The sequence below is a fragment of the Pongo pygmaeus genome, chromosome 12, assembly GCF_028885625.2.
Source record: "Pongo pygmaeus isolate AG05252 chromosome 12, NHGRI_mPonPyg2-v2.0_pri, whole genome shotgun sequence".
Lineage (NCBI taxonomy): Eukaryota > Metazoa > Chordata > Mammalia > Primates > Hominidae > Pongo > Pongo pygmaeus.
Window position 1 is genome coordinate 120,925,374 of NC_072385.2, and position 22,654 is coordinate 120,948,027.

Sequence of the window (22,654 nt, forward strand, 5' to 3'; positions counted from 1 at the left end):
TTTTATCAGGGTTTGACACAAGTCACTCCATGACAAATTTAACCATATAAAAACAACTTTGGATCCTACTTTTTCTTTTAACCACGCAAAAATAAATCCCACAAATAAAAATAAAAGTTGAAAAATCATGTAAGAGTTGAAGGTGAATATAAATAGCATCTAGAAATTTAAAAAAAAGATTTCAGTCAAAATAAGAAACTCAGAAGATGCAAAAAAAATGTAAATATATTTGACTTCATACAAATGAGAAACTTTTTAATGGCAACTTACATTGTGATTTAAAAGGGTCAGTAAACAGACAATGAATCTTTAAAGATGGAATATAGATAAAAGATTTTTATATATACATATATATTATGTACTAAGAGCTTTTATACATGTACAAAATAATACAGAAAACAAAATGGAAAAAGTGGCCAAAGGATGTAAAGGAGGCAAAAATAAAACAGCATATCCAAATGATCAATATACATATGAGAAAATAATCCAAGTCACTAGTATCAAGGAAATGCAAATCAAATTAACAGTAACTTATCTCTTTACATTTAAAATACTGGTACATTTTATTAATATAAGAGCTACAACACACAATATTGCCAGGACTGACAATATTGTGTATTATCAATACTATTTCCCTCACATACTGTGACAGAAATTTGAATTGTTACAGAGTTTTTAAACAGTAGTCTAGCAACATCTATGAACATATAAGAGTAAATATTGCCTTTGACCCTGCAATCCCACTTCCGGAAATCAATTCCACAAAATGAAAACACAAATATGTCAGGGTATAGATAATGGAATTTTATTAAAACATTGTTTTATGGAGGGAAACGTTTAGAAATACAGTGCAAGTCCTTCAACGGGAGGTTGTTAGAATAAATTATGCTAGAATCACCACTGAAATATTGAATACTGTGCAGTTATTAAAGCAAGATGCAGAAAAGTTCATAACATGATCTCGCATAGAAAAATAAGCAAGGAGCAAAGAGTGTATGAGTTTCAGAGTATATAAAAGCATATAGAGCATATATATATGTGTGTATATATATGCACTTTATATATATATTATATACATATGTATGCAGTTTACACATACACACACACTTGGGTAATAAACAAGGTAATTCATGCAAACAAACTAATATTATTTTACCATTGTGAATTGTTTAGTTTGTAACAAAAGGGGAAATTTAGAAGACAGAAAATGAAAGCGGGAGATACAAACTAAGACCGAAAAAATATAAAACAGTGATATCAGTTGTGCATATTACAATCATATGTGTGCCTTCATGCAATTATATGTGCATGAATATATGCAAAATTAAATTAGAAACACATATGAGCATGTACAGATAACAAATTTGGGGAATCCTATTTGGTTCCAAGGTTCTGAGACACAGAGAGAAAAATCAGTTAAGCAAGTTCCAAAAATCAGTTAAGTAAGCACAATTCATGTAAAAGCTTGGATTGGGCTCAGCTCCCTCCCAGCTGGAAAAGTCAAATATTGATGCTATAAAAGAATGTTTAGTCTTCAAAAGACCACATAAATGTATCACAAATTCTCAAGCTTAAAGGTTCACTGTGGAATTGTCAAGGCTCTTTCTTGTATATGAACAGGAATTTTGTACTTCATTATTCATATCTAACCTAATTGGAGAATGCAGGAATTCATTTAGCCTTTAAATTGTGATTATCAATGAACAAACAAGTATGTATCATAGAGGAACCTATTCTTGTAACCCTTTTATTTCTTAAATAACTAAAAATGCATGCACTCTATCTTTATTACTGTTTGATGGTCAGTTGTCATTGTTACTAATAGAAGTATACTTTCTTGCATCGCACTAATATTTTATCTTTTAATAGGACAAGAAAATCTTTTCAGAATTTGGTATTATTAATATGTTTGATTTGGTGTCTCGGAGAATTTCTTTTGACTTGTCTTTTATTTGTTTTTCAAATGTCAAAGAAGTTCTGGAAAATAAAACACATTGCCCCAGAACACACAGAATAAATGAGCATCTGACCACTGTTCAATTTCAGTACCCAGGGTAGCATGCAGAAGAGGACTGAATCTTTGATGCACCTGTGCACATCCACGTCAATCACATAATACAACAGAGCTGCATTAGCCCCATAGTGGGGAAATCCTTTCCCAAGGATTTGCTAACAAATTACATTTTATCTTCATTGCTTTCACGCCCTTGAAGATGAAAGAGAATACATTTATGCTTGAAATAAAGCAAGAATAGTTCGATTATCACTAAGAGACAACGAGGAAAAGAACTTGTCTTGAAGTTTTATCCACAATAAAAGAGAGAAAATATGTATATAAGTTGAGACATCCTCACTCACTATTTTATGCCTGACTGGCATGATTAAAATGAGTTTTTTTTTTTGTGGTTTGCTGAGCAAACAAACAAAGAAGTGGAGCAATAGTACTAGCAACCATTTATTGAGCTCTTACCACATAGCAGTCATATTACTGTTTCAAAGCCACATCACTTTTACACATTTTAGACATTTTTACAGCATGATAGTGATGCTGTGCTGTGTGTCTTAACTGGCCATTTTACTAATGATTAGAGACATAAGGAGAGTGATTTACTTCTCACAGGAATAAGTGGAGCAGCCTGTGTTAAAATCCCAGTTGCTGGAATTTTACCTGCCCCTGGAAGAAGTTTGGTTGTTGGGGAGGGATGGATAGGGAGGGATGGGGTGGGGAAGGGCAGGGAGGAGTGAGTTGAAGAAGAAGAGTACCAGTTGTGATAGTTTTTGCTGTGGCAAACGTTTCCTCCAGTGTATTGCAAAATCAACGGTGAGAACAAAATATTATTCGTTATGTACTACAACATTTCATAGAATCAGTATTTGACTTTTGAAGCTGTTACAGAGCTGAGACAAATTGCAGCTTTTACATTAATTGTGCTCTACAATATTGGAACCACTTTTCTTACATTATCCTGTTCTTAGATATAAAATGGGTAGAAATATGAATTCTGCTAATGCAAATAAGAAAGTAAGGCTCAGAGGGAATTAGCAGTTTCTACGTATTACAGAGTTAAAAGAAAGTCAGGCTTCAGAGTCTGAAAATGATTTAGTCCAAGCCCTCATCTTTGAGAAAGTTGATCATCTTCCAAGAGAGAAGTGAATTTCCCAAAGTAAGACAATCATAACTGACTGCAGCCCTAAGCTCCTTTTTTTCCTAACTAAGGAAGACTGTACTATAACCAATAGTCAAATAATGATTTATTGCACAGGTAGCAGTACAATGGAAGTTCACGTTTTGGAAGAGACACTCAGACCCTTCTTAGTCCTTGTATAAGTTACCCTACGGGTTAAAGAGTCTGCACTTTCTGAAGGACTGACCCAGCCTCAATCTTGTTTGGAGCCAAGACTCTATCTAAACTTTTCTGCAGAAATCACCTGAACTCATTGTCTGAGTCTGTCCAGTTCTCTTCCTTGTCAGTCCTTAGGAGAGCAAACACTGCTAATTGTGTTCAAGGCAGAGTCAGTGAAAGAGAGCTTGACAGTGAGAACCAGGCATATACAAGGCCCTCTCATAGCACAGGGTGAGGCTGAGTAACGGGGAAAGAAGCAGGGTGACTTGAAGGCCAGAGACATTCTTCTGTCTTGACCTCTTAATAATAAGAATCGGCCTAATACTATCATGGATAAAGCACTGTCCCCAGAGAGGAAGGGATAAAACAGCTGTGCGTGTGCTCTTCTTTATCACAAAGAGTTTGTAGAAAATTTCTCCGTATAGCCAAGGACTAAGGCAGTTCTCCTCCCACCTCACCTTTCTCGCTTTTCGTTCTCAAGGGTAATTATAGAATGTGCTGAGAATACGACATTCTGAGATGAGGGAGGACTGGACAGAGCAGTACTGGCTCTATTTTAACAACCCCTAGAAACAGGATGTTCTCCAGCACTTTAGTCCGGTGTGTCACATTGTCCTAGAGTATAAAACCAAGGGTGGCTGCTCTCTGGGACTCCTTACCTGCCGTACAAGTGGAGCACAGGCAGACGAGACTCCATCTTCCCTGGGAAGCTGTCCTGGGTGTTGGGGAACTGGCTCACAGTGAACCCTAAACCTCTGTTGTTCCTTGCTGCCTATCTGTAAAAAATAAATACACTTCATGTAACTTCTTGTGTGGCGGCCTGTTCTGCCTGGCCAGACTCTGAGAAGCTGGTAACCAGTGCACAGTGGACCTGATTCAGAGGGTTCTCTGTAAACTCTATAACTTCTCTAAACTCTCCCTTTCAATTCCCATAATACCCTGATCTTACAGCTATTCTAATACTTACTATTAATGTTTGTCTTCTTTATAATTGTTTCTCCAACTAGACTGTGAGCTTCTCAAAAAATGGACCCTCTAATTCTTTGTATTTCAGCATTTATAAGGGAATATTTAACATATTAATCACTCCACTCTGTCTAGTCATGTTGAATGAGGGGTTATATTTAAAAATAAGTAATATGCAATTTTGGTTTAATAAATTCCAGTTCCAGTTCTATATTCTAATTGGATACATTGAATTTTGTCCAACGGAGTCCTAGTTAACAGCTCCATTATATATGAGACTCAACAGTATGTCCGGCATGTCAGCACTGTGACCAAATAAGTGAGTAGTAGTTACCCAAAATCTAATTGTGCTATGAGTATTTTCTTGAAGGAAAATAACTCTATGGGCCTTATGATGGAACAAATGTTTTTGCCTCATCCAAATTCATATGTTGAAACTTTAACCCCCAATGTTACAGTATTTAGAAATGGTGCTTTTGAGAGGAAATTGGGGTCAGATGAATCATAAAGTTGGAATCCTCATGATGAGATTAGTGTCAGTATAAGAAGAGGCAACAATCTCTCTCTCTCTCTCACACACACACACATGCACACACAAATCAAAGAAAGACCATGTGAGCAAACAGCAAGAAGGCAGCCATTGTTTACAAGCCAGAAAAAGAAACCTTGCCAGATACCAACCTTGCCAGACTTTGACCTGGTACTTCTAGCCTCCAGAACTGCAAGAAGATACATTTCTGTTGCTTAAGCCTCTTAGTCTATAATATTTTGTTATGGCAGTCCAAGAAGACTCAGACAGATCTCTCTCATTTTGACAGATCTGATAAGAAGCCATTAAATTGTACAAATAATAAATTTTACTTGATCTCAGAAATTAATAAAGTAGTTTTTCATCCTAATTAAAACAGCATTTTTTTGAAATCTACGGGACTGAGGACTTACAGAGGGCCTTTGGAGTTTGATGTGCTTCTGCTCATTTCTATATAAAAATTTGTTAATTATATCTTTTATACACATAAAATTATTAAAGTTCTTCATAAATATAATATGCAATTAGGAATTTTATACCATTGACTATAAACACAGCATTTGGATTGAACTTATCGAATTTTTAAAACTCACCAAATGGTAATTGTATTAGTCTGTTCTCATGCTGAAGAAAGACATACCCAAGACTGGGTTGTTTATGAAGGAAAGTTTTGACTCACAGTTCCACATGGCAGGTGAGGCCTCACAATCATGGTGGAAGAGCAAGGGATGTCTTCCAAGGCATCAGGCAAGAGAGAATGAGAGCCAAGCCAAAGGGGAAACCCCTTTTATAAAACCACCAGATCTCGTGAGACTTATTCACTATCATGAGAACAGGATGAGGGAAACCACCCCCATGATTCAATTATCTCCCCCAGGTCCCTCCCCCAATACATAGGAATCATGGGAGCTACAAGTGAAAATGAGATTTGTGTGGGGACACAGCCAAACCATATCAGCATATCAGTCATCAAACTACAAGCTGAGGAATCTCATTTAGATGTGAACATTAATATGATATATGCAAAGATCATTTTACCACTTAAAATAGTTTTTCAGGAGTGACATCAGCAAGGTGATGGAATAGGAAGTCTAGCCTTCCCTTCCCCTACAGAAAGTTTGACTACCAACTATTCACAGACAAGAGCATCACTTTGGAAACCCCAAAAACTGGAAGCACTCTTGAGATACTTGCACAGTACACAGAACTGGAAAAATAATCCTAATTAGAGAACAAGAAAAATGGTCTCAGTTCAACCATACTACCCTCTCCTTTTTCCCCAAGTTGGTACAATGCCAGACAGAGAGTATTTCCCTAGGCTTACAGTTTCTACAGAAAAAAAAGAGAACATGAGGCAGGAAACCAGCTTCCCTAGCATTCTGAGGCACTTCCCAGGACACTCACTCCATTCTCACCTTACAGAGAACACTGGGGAAATGGTACAATTTTACCACCCACATGTAAGGTAGAAACAAAGAAATTAACCAGCTCATGGATATTGGTGGTACCCCTGTTCCTACCAGTTGCAGTGTTCAGTCAGAGACATCAGCCAATCTCACAGTGCATCTACAAAGCTGATATAGTTTGGTTCTGTGTCTCTACCCAAATCTCGTCTCAAATTGTAATCCCTACATGTCAAGGGAGGGATCTATAATCCCCATGTGTTGAGAGAGAGAAGTGATTGGATTATGGAGAAGGTTTCCCCCATGCTGTTCTCATGATAGTAAGTGAATTCTCAGGAGATCTGAAGGTTTTATAAATGATAAATTTTCCTGCACTCTCAACATGCTCTCTCTCTCTCTCACAGGCCACCATGTAAGACGTGGCTGCTTCCCCTTCTGCCGTGATTGTAAGTTTCCAAGCTATTGCAGAGTTGAGTCAATAAAATCTTTCTTTATAAATCACCCAGTATCAGATAGTATCTTTATAGCAGTGTGAAAATGGACTAATATAGTTAATTGGTACTAAGATAGGGAGAACTGCTATAAAAATACCTGAAAATGTGGAAGTGACTTTGGAATTGGGTAACAGGCAGAGGTTGAAACAGTTTGAAGGGCTCAGAAGAAGACAGGAAGATGTGGAAAGCTTTGTAACTTCCTAGAGACTTGTTGAATGGTTTTGACCAAAATGCTGAAAATCAGGTCGACAATGAAGTCTGGACTGAGGTGGTCTCAGATGGAGATGAGGAACTTCTTGGTAACTGGAGCAAAGGCCACTCTTGCTATGCTTTAGCAAAGGGACTGGGAGCATTTTTTTCCTGTCCTAGAAATCTGTGGAGCTTTGAACTTGAAAGAGATGATTTAGGTTATCTGGCAGAAGAATTTTCTAAGCAGGCAAAGCATTCAAGAAGTGACAGACAGTAAAAGTTTGGAAAATTTGCAGCTTGGCCATGTGGTAGAAAAGAAAAACACATTTTCTGGGTAGAAATTCAAACCAGCTGCAGAAATTTGCATAAGTATTGAGGAGTCCAGTGTTATCCACCAAGACAATGGGGAAAATGTCTCCAGGGCATGTCAAGAGATCTTCATGACAGCCCCATCCATCACAGGCACAGAGGCCTAAGAGGAAAAAATGGTTTCGTGGGCTGGGCCCAGGACACATCCCCTGCTCTTTGCAGCCTGAAGACATGGTTCCCTCTGTCCCATTTGCTCCAGTTCCAGTTGTGGCTAAAAAGGGCCAAGGTACAGCTCAGGCCATTGCTTCAGAGGGTGCTGGGCCCCTTATGGGTGTTCCACATGGTGTTGGGCCCAGGGGGGCACAGAGATGAAGAACTGAGGTTTGGGAACCTTTCCTTAGATTTCAGGGATGTATGGAAATGCCTGGATGTCCAGGCAGAAATCAGATGCAGGGATTAAGCCCTCATGGAGACATGAAATTATGAAACTACTAGAAGAAAGACTTGGAGAACTAGGACATTGGTCTAGGCAAAAATTTTTTGGTATAAAATCTCAAAAGTACAAGCAACAAAAGCAAAAATACACAAATAGGATTATATCAAGCTAGAAAATTTCTGGACGACAAAGAAAATAACAAAGTGAAGAGACAATCCACAAAATGGGAGAAAACATTTGCATACTACCTGTCTGACAATAGATTAGTAACCAGAATATTAAAAGAACTCAAACAAATCAATAGCAAAACAAAACCAGAACAAATAGTTCAATTGAAATATGGACAAAATTTCTGAATAGCAATTTTTCAAAAGAAGATATACAAATGGCCAACAGATATATGAAAAAATGCTCAATACAACCAATCATCAGGGAAATATAAATTAAAACCACAATGAGATATAATCTCACTCCAGTTAAAATGACCTTTATTAAAAAGGCAGGGAATAACAGACTCAGATGAGGAAGTGGAGAAAGGGCAACACTGGTACACTGCGGGTGAGAATGCAAATTAGTACAGCCCTCATAGAAAGCAGTATGGAGGTTCCTTAGAAAGCTAAAAATAAAACTACCATAAGTTCCAGCAATCCCACAATTGGGTATATACCCAAAGGAATTAAAATAAGTATGCTGAAGAAATGCCTGAGGTACCATGTTCATAGTAACATTATGCACAATAGAAAAGATACAAAAACAACCTAAGTGTCTATCAACAGATGAATGTACTAAAACATATGGCATATATACACAATAGAATACAGTTCAGCCATAATAAAACTGGAAATACTTTTATTTGAGACAACATGGATGAACCTAGAGAAAAATACCTTAAATGAAATAAACAAGACACACACAGACAAATACCATATCATCTCATTGTGAGTAATCTAAAACATTTGAAATCAATGTACAGGGTAGAAAGGTGGTTACCAGAGGTTGGAGCAGGGAGGGGTGGAAAGGGAAAGGGGAAATATTGGTCAACGGGTACAAAGCTACGATTATATCAATGTATTGAAGCATCACATTGTACCCCATGAATATGTACAATCATTATTTGCCACTTAAAAATAAAATAAAATAAAACAAAGAAGTTATGTAAAATTGTCTGAGTTAGATTTTACAACAACCCTGAAATTATAGGTGTAGATATTTGTACAGGGCTCCAGGGGCACTGTATCTCCTACCAAGGAGGCTCATCCCATCTGATGGAATCCAGTATTGAAGAACTGGCCCCTTAGGTTTAATTGCATTTGTTACATCATGAGTCCTACCACTGTTGATAAGAGGAAAATTGTATTTAAAAGAACTAGATATAAGATACAGAAATCTGTATTTTTTTCTATACACAAATTTACCCTTCATAATGTACAAAAGTCTTCCAAACCCAGCCCAATTCTTTTGCATAATGTCTTGATTTGCTAATTTTCCCAGTGTCCCAAGTTAGGCTCTGGGATATAGCCAGAGTCACCACAGTGTCATTGAATTAAGCACTAATGAGACCTCCTCCTCTCCAAACCTGTCTCCCAAGCTCCACTTCTATGAACTCTAGGCTTACAACCTTGGAGATCAAGAGCACCATTTAACATCTAATTTCAAACTGGGTTTCATAGAACTCTACTACTGTGGTGTACTTTGGCATTTCTTCAAATATTTGATTTGAATTTTACTCTGTATATAATTTGACAATTTTTGAGTGTCTTAACACACAGTCAAATGTGCTACATAATAATTTAATACTTCAGAGACCAGCAAAATGTCAAGTTGAAGTTTCATTGACTAGATTTAGAGGAAGTTTTATTATATATTTGAGCTTAGTGAAATGCTACTTTCTTCTGGTTTATAGATATAACCCAGGAATGGCAAAAAGAATGCTTTCTCAAGGAGCAAGCATTCAAATGTTGGATATACAGGCTGTCTTTCATAGGCCTTCTGAAGGCTGTACTATAACCAAGGCTTTTTCCACCTCCCTAGACTAGCTGTAAACACACTCTGGTCCTTATTAGTACTACTTAGAACTCTGAAACAGATAAATAGATGTCATCGAATTTGATGTTACCTTCTTCCAGGGCCTTTGTTTATGCTTGAAAGGATAATGTAGTGCACTAATAGCTCACTATCCAAGGTGTATTAATCTGTTCTCACACTGCTAAGAAAGACATACTCAAGACTGGGTAATTTATAAAGAAAAGAGGTTTAATTGACTCACAATTCAGCATTGCTGGGGAGGCCTCAGGAAATTTACAATAATGATGGAAAGCAAATATGTCCTTCTTCACATGGTGGCAGGAAGGAGAAATGTCGAGCCAAAGGGGGAAAAGCCCCTTATAAAACCATCAGATCTCATGAGAACTCACTCACTATCACAAGAATAACATGAGGGTAACCACCCCCATGATTCAATTACCGCTAGCCAGGTCCCTCCCACAACACATGGAGATTTTGGAAACTACAATTCAAGATGAGATTTGGGTGGGGACACAGCCAAACTATATCACAAACGGAGTGACATTCATGGCAAAGAAAGCAGTAATTTATTTATTTATCATGACAAATTTCTGGGAGACTGCAGGAAAGTGCCTCAGTCTAATAAAATCACAGTATATCATGTTAATTTTCCAATGGATATAAGTAAATAATTTAAATAAGGAATTTCTCATCTTGATTCACACTGCAGCAGGTATTTTTGGCCACCAAAGCCATATCCCATCGGATTTCAGGACTTTGACTGCTGCCCCCTAAGAAACACCACCTCATCTCTCTGGCCTCTTGAGCTGGAATAGCCTGTGAGTATATTTGCAGACACTACTAGTAGCTTACCCACTAGCTATTCTTTCCTTTGTACATTGTTACATACTATGATTTAATTCAAGGCAGCAGTTGGCATTGCTGAAAGAATATTCTCCAGCCTTCTTTGCAGCTAGAAGTAGACGTTTAATTCAGTTATGACCACTGACATATAAGTAGAAGGCTGAATTCCAGGAAATGGAAAAAATGGGTCTGACTGCTGTGTTGTATTACTTTTTTCCTTTTCTACATCCTCTTTTTCTGCTTCTTGAGATACAGATGTGATGGTATCATCATCCTGTCAGCCTTCTTAGACCTTGAAGTGACCTTGAACATGGAATTCTAGTTTTAACAAGGGTGAACAAGATGAGAGAAAACTTGATATCTCATACTGTGCTGCTACCACTATATTCCTAACTTCCATCTTTAAACAACTTATATATAAGATAAAAAACAGATGTTTATACATGTATGCTACCGTTATTTTGGCTTTGTGTGTGTGTGTGTGTGTGCTGCTGAATCTCTTCTAATGCAAATTTTCTGAACCAAGCTGTGGAACTCATACTGTGCTTGAATCCAGAAGATTTCAGGAACCCTTGGCCAGTTGAAAAAAATAACCATAATCTTCCTGCTCTTTCTATTGTCTTCAGGATTCCTCAAGAGGACAGACCTGTCCCTGAATCCTAAGACCTATGGCTTGGTTAATATAATTTCTGTTCTCTTCTTCCCTGATGTGTATGCAGACTTCTACTTTCATTTAGCTCTTGTGGTCTTCCCACATGTTATATGGAGTCCTGATTGTCCTTCATAATGTCTACATGCATACCTTTCTTAAATTACTCTATCTTTTCCCTATGAGCTATGGCTTGACTATATTTATGTTTCAGGTATAAAGAATATGAATTAAAACAATTGATACTGAAGATTTCTGCATTGATTTCTGCAATGCTTGGAACTAAGGGCAGAAAGAAAAATGAGATATGCTCATCTGACAGATTCACTCACTCTGTTCTTCTTAACAAATTAATATCTTATGTAGACCTCTAATACATTCATTACATTCTATTAATATTACTAATAATTAATAAATTAGTAATTATTCTATTAATATTGTACACTTAAAAATATTAATTTCTTTCTCATATAATACATTATGAGATATTTGAAGGAAATGTATTTGGATATTATATTTGTGCATAAAAATAGTTTAACAGAAGACAGGTAGCAGAAACTTTATTCCACATAAATGATTCTGTATGTCCAAAAGTGCTGATGTATACAAGGAAAAGAAGGAAGGAGTTTCATTTTAGAAACTTGGATTCAATATCTACTATCAACAATAGAAATGGAAGATAAAATGCATAAATTATATGGCTTCCTGAAAAATAAAATGACAACAATAATATGGAGGAATAAGCAAATAATTAGGGCTTAATAAATATGAGCATTCACTGCTTCTTTCCCCTAAGTACTTTCTACTACCACTCTGAGCTTAATTTTCTTGTTTTAAAATGGATGGAAATAACTACACTCACCTTATAGGCTACTTTAATGGGGTAGAATTAAATAAAGTGGTACAGTGGTGGAAACGTGCTTTATCAATTCTGAAGCGTGTGAGTATTTTGATTATCATTTAGAATTATTGTGCCTGAGTGATTGCTCTGTCATAGAGCCAAAGCACGCTATGTGTAAAATTCAAACCTCTTGACTCAGAATTTAGTGGTTGTTGGGACTGAGGAAGAATAATTAGGTACTTATTAAGGTTATGTCAATAATAAATTGCAGCTTTATTATTATGTTTCCCTAAATGAAATTGTGCCCACTGTGTTGGCACAAAAGAATAAAAAGTTATTCAAATATCCAGCTGATGAACTCTAGTCAAATATCCGGAAAATTGGCTAACAGTGTTGTCTTGAGAATATGAAGTTCATTTTGCCTGGAAAAAAATCAGTTCCCAAATGAAGCCATGAAAGTCTTGGTTTTAGAACAATGTGTCCAAGAAAAATCTAGTTTTGCTACAGAAAGTAATTGGGTCCCCTCCCTTGGCACAGCACAAGTCCCCAGTGCCACACATCACTATGCATCAACAACTAATGACTTTTCCATTTGCTGGGCCAAAAGAGAAAGGCAAAAATGTTCCTTCCCGAGTTAGCTTTCCATATGAACTACAAAGAATAGATCATGATTAATGAGATACTGCCTTGTGTAGTTCCACTGGTTCCACTAAGGAAATTGTATTGTTTATTCACATCTAACTTCATAGCCAAGAATCAAAATTGTATTTCACTTAGATCCATTAGAGACGTCAGCTTGTGTGGTTTATATCTGAATTTTTTTTTTCTGATAGAACGTAACCATTGCATAGACAGGGACTTTCAGTGTTTCAGGCACATCATAAAGTCTAATAAATACATGTGGGATGAATGCATAAATAAACATCCACTTTGAGGGTAGAGTCTTTATCTAGTTCACTTCTGTTTCTCTCTTCCTCTAACCTTCCCCCATTCTCTTGTTCCTGGCATGGTACCTATATCATAAGGAAACTGTTAAATGAAAAACAAACCAAAATTGCTTTACTAAGGAGAAATGTATAAAAGAATCATAATGACTATGCTCTTTTCCAAAAGTGCTGGGAGAGGAAGAGACAAATAGACATATTTTCATGTCAGCACAATCTAGAAGTTACTTTTCCCCTCAAAAGGGCAAATTCAGCATTGCATAATTCCCAGGGTAGTGACAGGACGCAGGCATTCTGCAGTACCTGCAGTAGAAGGCAACACGTTTAATAATAATTTTTTAACTTAAATAAAACTTTGAATAAAAACATAAACAGAGATTATTTTTTCTTTCTATAGTTACAAAGATCTAATTTAAGAAACACAAATTCCAATGTATGCTATTACTGTGTGTCAAAAAATAATCTCAATGCTTTTTACGCATGATTTCATTTAAGCCTCACAGCAACCTTCTCATATAGATGATTTATGGAAGGCTTTTCCAACAGAATGTCTAAAGGACGAAATTTTTATGATCTTTATTTCTAAATGAAATGTTTATGAGATTTTTTTTTTTAACCACAGTGGTGTCCCAGATGAAAGTGATACCCTTGAACGTGGCCTACTGCACTTTTCCCAACAATATCCAGTAGCAGCTGACTACACATGATAAGCAAGCTGTTACAAACTGAAGGTTTGTGTCCAAAATTCATATGTTGAAATGTAGCCTACCCCAATAGAACGATATTAGGAGGTTAGGTCTTTGGGAGCAACAAGGCCATGAGGGGTGTCCCCATGAATGGAATAAGTGCCCTTATAAAATGAGGCCAGAGAGCTAGCTCACCCTCTTTCCCTGTGTGAAGATACAGTATGAAGTTGGCCACCTGCAGTCCAGAAGAGGACCCTCACGAGAACGCAGCCATGCTTGCACCCTTAGCGTAGACTTGCAGCTTTGAGAGATGTGAGGAGTAAGTTTTTGTTCTCTACAAACCACCCACTCTCTGGTACTTTGCTACAACAACCCAAAGGGAGTAAGACAGCAGCTAACAACAGCCAGCTCCCCAGACTCATCAAAGCCCACTGTATGCAGGAACCACCACATCAGCTGGGGGTGGGGGCATTCCCTTTTTATATCTACAATCAAATGAAAACATTGTGCTCTTCATCAACTGAGAAAATGTTTACTTTTCTTTATCTTTGTTTCCATTTCCAATAGTTTTGTTTCTGTTAGGGCATCCAGCCCACAACATCTTGATTTCTTCTACAGAAAGAGGCTATCATTAGTAATTCCACTTTAGAGATGAGAAAATATGAATACAAAGAGGAATTTAAGTCATTTACTCAAGATTACATAAATAGTAAGTGTGCGGGCTGGATATAGAACAACTGCAGACTCACTAAGGAGACTAAAGAGAAATATAATTTTATCCAACTAGAGCAGAACACAAACTGTTATTCTAAAAAAATCTGACCACATTTTTTTGTTTTGTTTTGACAGTTCTCTTCTGAAGAAAAATTCTGTGTGACTGTCAGAGTCTTACCACATCTGTGTTGTATTGTGTATAAGCATGTTGACTACATTTTATGGTGTTCAAAAAAAAAGCATAACTACTGTACTGAGTTGAAAAGTGTCTCCCCAAAATTTATGTCCTTCCCAAAACCTTAGAATGTGACCTTATTTGGAAATGGGGTCGTTGCAAATGCAATTAGTTAAAATGAGTTCATACTGCAGTATGATGGGTCTTGAATTCCATATGACTCAGCACTTACATGAAAAGGAGAAGAGAGACACAGGAGTTAACATCAAGACAGAGGCAGAGGTTGGAGTGATGAGTCTGTAAGCCAAGGAATGTTCAGGAGTGAGAACAACCACGAGATGCTTGGAGGGAAACACAGGACAGGTCCTCCATCAGGCTGTCCAATAGGAACCAAACCTGCCAGCATCCTAATTCTGGACTTAGCCTCCAGAACTACAAGAGAATAAACTTGTGTTGTTTTAAGGCACTGCAATTTGTGGTCATCTGTTACAGCAGAACTAGGAAGGTAATACAACTACTCAACTGATTTGAGAAGTTTTGTCCACACAAAACCCTGCACATAATAAAAAGAAATGTGCGATAAGGCACAAGAAGACATGGACAAATCTTAAATGTATGTTGTTAAATGAATGAAAGAAGCAAATCTGTATGAAAGAAACTACCTACTATATGATTCAAATTAAACAGTGTGCTGGAGTCAAAAGTGTGTTTAGCTTAATAGAGATACAGATGGTTAGGTGAAGAAATATTCGAAGATATGTGTGAATATGCACAGGTTAGTATACACACATGTATTTCCTATTTGTGTCAGTGGTGAGGGTCTAAAAGCAATGACACCTCAATCACAATAAGCATACCTCAGGGCCAGATCCTGGTTTCTAATACTATTCTTCAACAAATTGAACCAGGGCTCTTTGGAGAAATCACTGAGTTTAGCACTGGGCAAGAAATTTACAAGATGAACCTGGAAAATTTTGTAGTGACAGAAGTGAAAAGAGAAAAAGGTGCTCACAAAAAAAATCCACAAGGATGTCAATATGTCAAAGGGACACAGAAGCCAACTGAAAAAGCTCCCAAAGGACAAAGTTGAAAACCCTGCAGAATAAAATAAATGAACAAGTGATGGATTATTACCCAAAGTATAAAATAAATATCCATGAGTTCATATTAAGTAAACAAGCAAATAAATATATGGGTAGAAGAAATCTCTTGTGCATGAGAATTCTAAATTTAACAGCTCCCACATTGCATATCAATATTTGAAACTATAGTTAGATTGATAATTGGTTATTTTATATGTAATCCTAATTCTCATGGTGATTTTGTAATGTTTCTCGCTTGAGGGTTGTTAAGGTCTTTTGTGACTGATTTTCTACTAGCCCTCTCTCTGTACTTGATAAATATGTAGCAAAAGAATGGATGACTGATTGAACCAATGAGTGAATGAAACCCTAAGTTACACATAATATAAAGTAAGTTATGAAATGTATAAACCAAAATCAATATTTCAGCTCTGGAGAAAAATTATAGTGAATAAATTTCCTCAAATAGTAGAAATAAAGGAAAATTTTAAAACTGTATTTTAGAATAAAGATGCAGGCAAGACCTACGTTTAAAATCTAAACCAAACATCTAATAGCTGTTTAACCTTGAAAAACAAGTATCTGACATCACTGAGCTTTAGTTTCTCCTTCCAAGAAAGGAGAAAATGACTTTTACTCTGCCAAACTCACAGGCTGCTGTGAAGATCAAATGTATTCATAGATGTGAATGCACTCTATAAAGTGAATGCACTATGGCAAGTAATTATTATTGGAGTGCATTGAAGTGGGAAAAATGCTTGACTATGAATAGGAGGCAGTGCAGAGATTAAACAGGCCAAGAAAGACATTGAGTGGAGAACTATATTGAATAAAGAGAACACAAATGAACACACACATGCCTGTGAATGCATCAGGTTCATTGTAACTTCTGGTGGGATTCTTACTGGTGGAGCTGAAGTTTGCAGTGTTGTATATTTGCGGGGCACAGCATCACATCTCTACAAAAGTAGGACACTTTGAAGACAAAAGATGAGGAGCAGGGCTCCAGAATGTCTCAGCAGAACTGAGGACATATGGCACCATTAGGTCTATTGTCTATTATCCATCTCACTTAAATTTTTTCTTATGAAGAAGAAGATATCACTTCCCAGTGCAGAGCAGATTTAGAAAAAAAAAAAAAAAGTTTAAGCATTTTTAACATTGGCCAGTAATAAAAACTATTAGGGTTTGGGAGTCGTGGAATTTGGGGAAGGAGTGGTTTCTGCCGAAGGATAGCTAGTTACTTCCTGAGCACAAAGAAAGACGGAACTTTGGAGTGACATATCAATCTTTGTCTTACAAGTCAGGCATAACGTTTTTTATGGTTTAGTAGTTTTTGTATATTATTTTAGCTTTACAAACATTCTAGGGTGTAGAAAACATTGGTCCTCAGAATGTGTTCTGTCAAAAGGAGTATCTTCAATTTTGAGGGAAAAAAATAGTAAACATAATAAACACAACAATAAAAAAATGCTGCCACCAAGTTCCAGATACTCTACCAGGTGTCTCACTTACCTAAATGTTAATTCTCATGGCAAGTCAGAGTAAGTATCTAATCTCCATGTAAAGATGAAGAAACTAAGAGTAAGAGAGGCTTTACAAAACATGTCAAAGGTCACACAGCCAGTCACATGGTAGGTGATAGAATCAAGCATTCTTTCCACTATACTACACTGACTCAAACATATTTTAAGAGGGTTGGTCAGCCTTATTGTGACCAAAAATCAATTCTGGCATGATGATGTGGAGAAAATTAACACCTAGAGGGCACTTCCTATGTCCTAAACACATGGCATACCTGTTTCTCATTTAATCCACAGAGCAGGACTTGGAGCTACACATCACTATATCCAATGACACACGAGGAAACAGTACATGGTGCATTTTAGGAACATACTCTGTCCTTCGCAACAAACACTGCTTGGCAGTAAACATTTTGTTTTTGGCTTCTGCCAGAAGCCAATTTAAATTATGTGGATGTTCCAATCTACTGATGCTCACCACAAAGTGAAATCACTGAATTTTGTCTTCATTGGCTAAACCATGCTGACATATCTTTAACTGTTTGTCATTCTATGTTTATTGTATTTCTTCTCTGCACATGAATAATTCTATCCAAACAAATGGCTATTTCTCATAACCTTTAATATCTTCATTTACCGACAAATGCATGTGCGTTTTAGCCAACTCTTTGCATAATTATTTAATAAGCACCTCTTGCTTCTTTCCACAGGCTGCTCTGTAGCGAGCAGTGTAATCCTGTTTCTCTTTGACAAACAACACTTTTGTTTGGCATTATTAGGTTTTACTTTGTATGTCTCACATAACTGAACATATGAAAAGTACAAACAATGATTTAAAAAATTATATGGCTGAGAAAAAAATGATTTGCATAAAGAAGCCACATATATTTATGACAGAATAAAGGAAGAAGGCAAAAGAAACACATACATTGCACACATTGTTTTGGGAAATACTACTAAAACTTCTAAAACTTCTTAGGGGAAGACAAACATAAGGGGACTGTAACAACCCATCCAAGTATACACTAGCTCTGGTCTCTTTTGTAAACCAAAATGTATCTGAGACAAATCTCAATCAATTTAGAAGTTTATTTTGCCAAGGTTGAGCACACGCCTGGGAGAAATAAACATGGAATCACAGATCTGTGCCTTTCTCCAAAGATGACTTTGAGGGGTTTGGTATTTAAGGGGGAAACATGGACTGAAAGAGGAAGGGTATGTAATTCACATGTTGCAAGAGAAAAGGAGTAGGTAGGGGAAGAGTTGAGTACATATTTGTCTCACACTCAGTAAATCAACACTTTACAGAAGATAAGGTAAACTTGAGTAGCTCCCTGTGAAGACATTTAACCTTTTATCTGTAGCTACCTGCTTAGGAACAAAAAGGAAGGCAGCTTCTTGCATGACTCTGTTTTCAGTTTATTTTTCTTTTCCTTTTGACATAGTAAATTGGGGTCTTGACTTTGTATTTTCCTTTCACATTTCACCCCTTTTCTTTCCAAAGTCTTTAAGAGAAAGCATTTTAGAAGAAAACAAGTCTCTGGTCTCGGGTTTTGTCTGATTTCTCATGGCTAGGATGGTTTATTCCTAGACAGAGAGGTCTCACATTGTTCGGAAAGCTTATTTTTAGTAGGTTGTGAAGCCTCACATCCCAAAAAGAAAAAAACAAAGTGGAAGGAAAGAGAAAGAAAACAATAAGCACAAAGGGAGAACAATCCTGGAAAACTGAGATAGGCCATAGGACTCTGAAGTTCATATGTCAGTAGGCAGGTATGAAAATGATTTATGTATATAAGTTGCTGTTATTTTCTTCCAAAGTCTAAGTTGTCTAGCTTCAGTTTGCAAGGCTTTAAGAAAAGTATGGCTTAGTTTTAATGATTTCAAATCAGGGAAAATGAGAAAAAGAAAGAAGAAAAAAATGAATATATTATCTGAGACTCGTAGCCAGGAAAAAATTCGGAGTTCAGTTCAACTTGTAGAAAATAGTTAAAATTGAAGAAAAAAAATTAGGCAAGGCTACAATGTAATAACAGGTGTTCTACAATTTATTTTGAAACACAATTTTTTCTTTCTCCAATTCTCCAATTTTATTAAAGGCAAAGTCATAGTAGGGCCAATTTATTTGTAAAATAAGTTTTAGTCCTTGGCTTGATTATTTGCATAAAGTAAAGCAAAAATAATCATTTGCCATATAGTCTCTCTCTCTCTCTCTCTCTTTAAATTGGCTTTGCAGGAACCTGTTACACAAGGAATCTAAGACTAGTACTATTTAAAAGCCATTAGCACAGCTAAGGATTTATCTGTGCCTGCAGATAGTTGTGTGAATTGAGTGAATTCCTCTCTTTTCAAGGTCCAAGAAAACTTAGGCTTCCTGGGACTGTCAGAAAGTGACATTCTTTACTTACCACAGGTGAGGACCCTGTAAAGGACAAGGTACAGGGCCAGTTTTTCCAAGGGACTTTAATCAGCTCTATAGGTCAGCCTCATTTTCTCAAGGCAATCTTTTGAAAATGTCATTCCAGTCAAAGTCTTAGTGAAATAACCAGTGTCTCCAATTATGCCCTGTTATAAATGAAAACAGATTCTTATTTAACTTATGAAAATAAACAAGTTGTCATAAACTAAGAATATTCACAAATTCTTTCAAATTTTGGAGAAATTTACTTGAGATAAAGGAGGTATTTTCAAATTTTGCTCTTAAGAGTATACTTTAATCAATTGTTAAAAGTTGTAAATGGCTTAAAAGAAAATTTTCTTGACTCTGAAAAACTAAACAAAAAGAATCAGCAAATGTTTTAAACAAAAAGTCATTAAAGATTATTTTTCACTTCTATTAGTTCAGTTCATGCAATTAACTCCTGTTCTGCTTGATACTGAGTCAGCAAACCTTATGAATATGTCAGCTCTCCATGAGAGTCTTGAAAGTTTCTCTCCCTGTTCAAATGGCACAATCCCTAAATTGATCAGAAATCTACAGTTAAGAATACTCCTCAGAATTCTATAGCTGATTATAAACTGCCCTACAAAAGGATCAAAGTAAAATAACAATTGTGGATGACAAAAGTCAGAACAGCCATGGTTAAAGACACAACTGACATGGAAATTTGGGGGTTTTTTTGAATTCAACAATTTTACATAATAATCATAATATAGTCATAATTACTATTGATGGCATATACTAAGATATATTAGAATCACAGAAATCTCATAAAATTTTGGAACACATATTAGTAACACATTTATATATAGTCCAAAGAAGGTTAAACACCATTTCATATTTGACAACGCCTCCTGTATGATTTTATTAGACCAAATAAGCCAAATATGTCTCATTTGAACTTAAGGGGATATAATATCAAAAATTAATGAGGTCAAAAAGATTGAATTTGGAATCGGATTTTGGAAAGTTTGTCAAATATTATAAGTTTAAAACACTTTATATCCCAAAACAGGATCACAGGTCACTGTAAAATAAGTCATTCATTTAGCTAAAGTGATGACTCAAAGATTGAAAAAAGCCAAAAACTTTTGTTTTTTGATAGAGGAACTTACTTTCCTAAATAGTAAGTCCTAAGAAAGATAGCATAAGGCCAATTTATCTGTCTCTCAAATTTTATAAACAAATCTATTACATTTTAATTATTTTGACCACAAGATAAAATTTCTGTAAACCTTTTAATAACCTCTTACAATTCTTTTTTAAATTAAAGAGTGGTTGATTCTCCAAGAAAACCTTATTAATCTGACATGGGGGCTCAGATGCTGGTCTTGCATCAGTGTGCCCTTGGTATTAATGTTTAATTTATAGAGAAACTGAACTAATTTTATCTCTCAATATCGGCCCTTACAATCTCTCACTCCCACCTCTTCTGTGATAGTTCCTGAAATCAGAGGTGTTGAGTAGTTTTAATAGCTGCCTCATATCTCACAAATGCAGAGATAAATATAAAATTTTTTGAGCGATAAATCTAAACAATAATGAATGTTGAAAATTCTGAAGACACTTGTAACTTTATTTTACCAATACTTTTAAAACCAGCTTATTTATTAAAATTTTACTTAAGCCATATGAATTTAAAAAGCATTTGAGCATATTTACTTAATTTATGAGTACCCCTTTATTTTTAAGCCAATTTGGTACCTTGTGCCACAACAAATAACAAAACACATGTACATGTATATAAACACAACTAAGCACACACACACACTCATACAAATAAAGATCCCATAGCTTTTGCTTTGGAACTCTAGCCATGAGGCATTAACACAAACTCACCAGTTTATAAGAAAATGGTTGGATGCAAACAGTGGTTTTAACTCAACACCAGTAGAAAGGTCCTCTAAACCAGGAAAAAAAAGTATAATGAAATCCTACTTCTTTATGTTTTGTATAAACATCACTAAAAAGACATCTTACACTCCTACTATTCTCTTAGTGATGCCAATTGCCAGTGAAAAACCTAGGATTACTTAATTTAACATAACATTATTTTAAGATTTTAGATTGCTGGAAAGATTTTTGAGACTAAATTTATCAAATTAATCATATCAAAGATTACTAATGTTATGTTATGTGAACTGAAAGGCCTCTGAGCTAGCTTCTATTAGTCTGATAAAGGCTTACTTTTCTTTAAGCCAACTAGTTAGAGCTCTTTCATAGAACTGGTAGAGAAATATTTTTTCCATATGAGACATGTAAACATATACACAGAACAGAATAAGACAGAGCCAGCTGTTACATATTTAAAATCTTTTCTTTGCCAGTTTTCAAATATTTTCTCTTCCTTACTTTAGACTATTAATCTCTTGGTTATCTGTTCCATATCCTGAAAAATTGTTAATTCGGCAACTCTACATTTGCATCTCCAAAAATATGACTTAGTTGAAGCAAGGTAGAAAATGTACATCTCTACGGTACAGACTTAGATCTAAACAAAGGCAAAGTCTGTTATGTAAACGTTACTGACTTCTACCCAGTTAAAGTTTCTAGTGATTAGGTGCAGAGACAGAGATGCCTTTAAAAAATGGAGATTTCCTTTAAAGATGTAAATTTCCTTTACAAACAGTTTTATTTACGTGACCTAGTTTGATAGGTGGTATTTCCAATACAGCTTAATTAGATTACTCACTTTAGGGTGCAGCCCTTTAAGGAACATGGCCAGGAAAGCATACATTATTTTCTTATTTAAATGCCCAAAGAAACAAGTAGCCTTCTGTAGTAATTACTATTTCCTATAAACTGTCCTCAGCCACCCCTAAAATTGTAGCCCTTGTATGCCATTACACACACTAGGGTTAAATCCTCTCACAGTACAAGGAAATCTCTGGTACCCACAAAGCCAAGGAGGTCAGGTGATGCAAAACAAGAAAGAAGAGCTTTAGAACTAAGAAGAATCTGCCCATGCCTCCTGAAACTCCACAAAGAAAGCAGATCTCTCCAAAAATGAGCAAGTGGTACCTTTCTTCTGAGTTTTTTAAGGGGTCCAAGTCATTAAAAGCTTT